The sequence below is a fragment of the Tupaia chinensis genome, unplaced genomic scaffold (assembly GCF_000334495.1).
Source record: "Tupaia chinensis unplaced genomic scaffold, TupChi_1.0 Scaffold000051_1, whole genome shotgun sequence".
NCBI classification, from domain to species: domain Eukaryota; kingdom Metazoa; phylum Chordata; class Mammalia; order Scandentia; family Tupaiidae; genus Tupaia; species Tupaia belangeri.
Genome location: NW_006159509.1, coordinates 759354 through 764530, shown reverse-complemented (window position 1 = coordinate 764530; position 5177 = coordinate 759354).

Here is a 5177-nt window from a genome sequence, read left to right as displayed (position 1 = left end):
CAATACCTAAGCACCCCCTTGTATGGCTGCGACTAAAGTTTGATCAAGAAGACAGCCTTTGTCAGTTTGAACTCATCATCTATATCAACTCGAAAGTGAGGGGTCACCAGATGGCATAGAGCTTATGTTGCTAGACTCCCACATGGCCAACTGCAGTTTGAGTCCTTGATCCAGAGGCTTGAAAATCATGTCGGGGACATGTGCATGCGTGCCCAAGATTGTGAGAAGAGAAAGGAAGAGAAGGGATTGCTATCCCCCTCAGGGAGGGACAATTGATCCAGAGGCTTGAAAATCATGTCGGGGACATGTGCATGCGTGCCCAAGATTGTGAGAAGAGAAAGGAAGAGAAGGGATTGCAGTGAGACCAACACTATCCCCCTCAGGAAGGGACAATTTCTCAATTTCCCTCTCACTGTCTCTGTCTCTCTGGCAAGCACTCATGCCCTAAGGCAAAAAGCTCTTTAAAAAAAAAAAAAGTGAAACACCTCTGTAACTCCCCTCTCCTCTTCTTCCCACTCCATACTCACAGCCTTTGTACGCATAACAGGCTTCAATGAAAGATGAAGAGATAAACATCAGAGAAATACAAAAAATTAATAAAAGAGTATTGGATTTCCCTATTCAAAAAGTCCACTTAATCATCTCACCACTTCAGATTTTTGTCCCTGTGATTACTCCCTATGGACTGGTTTTCTCATTTTTCCCTTTCTATCTTCATTCATCTCTGACCTCTCAGATATTCCCCTGGAATCACTGTCCTTTGAATGTGTATGTATCACTATAATGCAGATTAATTCGATATGTCCAGCTCCTACTCCCAAATTCACTTCTAAGCTCACATTTGGCAACAACAGAATCCATCAGGGTATTCACCCAAGACAAAGTGATATTTATGTAATTAGCAACAAAAAGTCTGAGAAAGCCCCAATTTAAATACAGTTCACTTGGGGACCAGCAGGTAGCATGGTGATTAAGGCACTGTATTCCCACATAGCCAACTACAGTTTGAGTCCCAGACCCAGTGACTTAATAAACCAGACCTGTAATTTTTACACATGCCCAAAATCATGAGAAGAGAATGAAGAGAAGGGATTGTGGCATGGCCATCTCCCCTGCGTGAGGAGGTGATTTCTCACTTTCTCTCTTTCTGTCTGGTGAGCATATGCACCGTAAGAGAAAATCCTAAACAAAACTTTAAAAAAATAAAAATAGTTCACATATTTAAAATATTTTTTCTTTATTCATAATGAAGTGTGTGCTAGGGACTAGCAGTTGACATAAGGGTTACATCTCTAAACTCCCACATAGTCAACCATGGTTTGAGTTCCTGACCCTGTGGCTTAAAACTCACGATGGACACTTGTGTGTACATGCCCAAAATCCCAAAGGAGACTGGAGGAGAAGGGATTGTAGCATGGCCATCCCCCCAGGGAGTGATTTCTCACTTCCTGTTTCTTTGGCAAGCGCACCTAACCTATAGCAAAAATCTCTCTTAAAAATAAAAAGAAAAGAAAAGGGGATCCGCAGTTGGCATAATGGCTATGTCTCTGGACTGCCATGTAGTCAACCACAGTTCAAGTTCTGGACCCGGTGGCTTAAACTCACGCCGGAGTATGTGTGTGTGTGCCCAAGATCCCAAGAGAAGAATGGAGGAGAAGGGATTGTGGCATAGCTACTCCCCCTGGGGAGTGATTTCTCGCTTTCTGTTTCTCTTTCTCTCTCTCTTTCTGCAGAGTGCACACTCACTATAGCAAAAACCTCTCAAAAAAAGAAAGAAAGAAAGAAAAGAAAAGAAAAGAAAAGAAAAGAAAAGAAAAGAAAAGAAAAGAAAAGAAATCTAATACACTAGATGAAACAAAGAACCTTGCCTGACTCTAGGCAACAGAGCTACTCAGTGGTCTCTGAACAGGTGAAGACAATGGTTTTTGAAGGTAGCATATCCAGTTTGAAAATCAACTGTACTACCTGTCAATTGTATGGTCTTGGAAAGATGATATTTTCTCTGTGCCTCAGTGTGTCTTCTATAAAGTGAGATAAAAATTAGTATACATTTTAAGAACATTGGCACATGGTCAGTGCTCAATAAATAGCATTAATGTATAAAAAATGAAGTGTGTGCACATGTACATGAAAGTGAGAGTAAGGTGAAGGGAAGGGAGAGATGAGTGCCCTCCACAAAGTCTGTTCATGCTCAGCGAATTCTGGGCACTAATATGCATGCCAGCATATGTCAGGCTCATTGGGCTGGGGATTTAAACCACAGTCACATGAGGGATCTAGATTCTCTTGAGCAGCATACTATCACAGAGCCAGGCTAACAGTTTATATTTTAATATCAACTTCCTTTCTTACCAGTCTGCAAATTTCAATACATTAACTTTTTCTAAAGTCCTGGTTGAATTGAATGTTAATGTTCTTCATTAAAGAAAACATTACTTTCTGTTGATGATAATGTGTATAGTATCCCCAACTGGACTGGTGTGAAATGTATTCATGTTGGAAAATTCACTTTACAAGCTAAGTGATGTATAGTAATTGAAGGTATAAAAGAAAATAAAATATATTTTAAAAAAGGAAAAAAAAATATTTAATGGCACTTGTTAACGAAAGGTAAGGCACACTTTATTTAAGGGGATCATCGCAATACATGTAGGAACCACAATATTAGAGTCTTACCGTGTTAGAGAATCAGCTCTAATTTGAATAGAGCATGGTCTAATGAGAATTTATAGCCAAGGAGCAGGGACTTGGGGGGTTGAATGGAAAATTACTAAGATGAAATAAGGGATAAAGAGAGATTCTGGCAAAACCAACCTGACAGTACTCTAGCTAAAAGCAAGCCAATGATCAGACATCACCAGAAGGATGGTGGAGGATGAGGAGCCCAATTATATATTCCAAGTGGCAAATTCTGGCTAGACTGACTTAATGGGTTTCTTGCTAACACTGGACCATTTAGAGATGAAAATGGAAGCCTAAAATTTATGGCCAATTTGAAAAGAGAGTTCAGAAAAGCCTGACTATAGTTTAGTCAAAGAGAGAGTTCCTATCACTTTTCATTCTTGTCTATGAACCATTTTCCACACTTCCTTGCTTCTCAGCCCTTCCATAACCTTCTGAGGGAGTCTCAAAAACCCAAACTCTCAATGTTTAGTCTTTCTCAGTCCCATCTCTCTTCAAATCCTACCCCTGCTTCTGCAAAGGGGAAAAAAAAAAAAAAAAAAAACTTAAGCAGGAAAAGCAAAGGGAAAAATCATTACTTGTTTAAAAATGCTAAAATGTATTCAACTTTTCTACTTCCTCTTCAAGAGTGGGGAAAATGTTGGGTTGTCTGAGCTAAAAAATCAGAATTACAATTCAGTAGATTCCATGTCAGTATATGAAAGTATCCTAAAATCAATTTTAATGAGGAGCTGTCAGTCTCTAAAATATTCCATGCTAAATTTGACTGCTTAGTTTATTTTTTAATCAAGATGCACAAACAATTCCCTCTACTCCCATATTTCTGAATTAATAAAATGGTTTTTCATCTGTTATAAAGGTCCCACAAGACAAGGTAAGTATTAAATGTGTGTGAGCTGATACTTAGGAACTTGCCAGAAGAAAGTTGAGCCTTTTAAAACGTGAGGAAAAAAAAAAGAGAGAGAGAGAGATTGCCATAAGACACAATTCCCAGAAATCCTCAGTTTGTTGAAAGGTGAGTTCATGGTCACTTTTGATCCCAGCTGGAACCATCTAATACCTGCAATTCATTATGCACGTAATTATCAGTAATAAGAAGTTTCACCAGAAACACACAGCAACTACTTTCAAGACTATTTTAAATTATAACGGCAATAGTTACCTGTCAGGAAATTACTAATAGATGACAGGCAACAGGAATATATTAAGCAGAGTTTAAAGACAAGAATATTTTAAAAAGTTCTTTCTTTGCTACATTCTTGGGAAGAAATCAATACACTGTGCAAAGAGAGACAAATGGATCAACAGCACTGATTACAGTGCATGCTGTTCTGACTCACATGTTATTAACCCATAGATTTATTAGTGTGATTTGAAATACCATCCACTCGTCTAGCAGGAAATGGTTTAATTCTATGGCTACAGTACAGGAAATTGCCTCCAAGTTCTCATATTTTCTTTTCAATCCAATACTGCCCTCCTATGGAAGCAGACATAGGCCCCCTACCCTTGAATCTTTAATTTTTAAAAATAAGTTTCAGGTTTATCACCAAGTGTTTCAGTAGACGAATTTCAGAAAAATATGAGAAAACAAATACCATGTACTACAATATCACCCCTGAAATCCACCTTACTTTCTAACTTTGTAGAGAATGTCATTTACATTTAGAAAAAAAAAAAAAAGGAAGTCACCAGGGTTCTGAAACATGCCAAGACTATCACTGTTATTGAGTACACCTGTATAACTAGGCTACTATCAACATATAAAGACTTTTTAGTATGCTTCCAATGCTTACATTGTAATGAGGTGGTTTGAAATGTTACGCTATTCCTACCAGATCAATTTCAAAGAGGAAAAAAAAAAAAAAGGAAGTCACCAGGGTTCTGAAACATGCCAAGACTATCACTGTTATTGAGTACATCTGTATAACTAGGCTATATCAACATATAAAGACTTTTTAGTATGCTTCCAATGCTTACATTGTAATGAGGTGGTTTGAAATGTTACGCTATTCCTACCAGATCAATTTCAAAGAGTGTGGAGTAGAAAGCCCATCCCAGCGGACCTCAAAACAGCAATATTAGGAGTTTGAAATATGTAAGATTGCAGGCAAGTAGTCAAGTATATGCATTTTGCACAGTGTATGTAGATAAAAAATCATAATGAAAATAGAGCCAGATGAGTGCATTATAGGACATCTCTGTTTTAGTCCTTGTATGATATATGCACTTATTATCATAAGCCATAAGGTACAATGAATGCATCAATCACCTAAGCAGCTTAGATATTGCACTCAAAGTGCTGCCCATGCTACAAACTAAAATAAAGCTATTAATTTCATTGCCTCAGTCAATGAGCCAAAACCATGAAAATGAATTGTCATTGTAAACACTTGCTAATATCACCCCTCTAATATTTATGAAAATATGTGAGGATGGCAAGTCTACACATGTGAACTCTTTATTTTCCCCACACAGCAGTTGTCCTCAGTTGA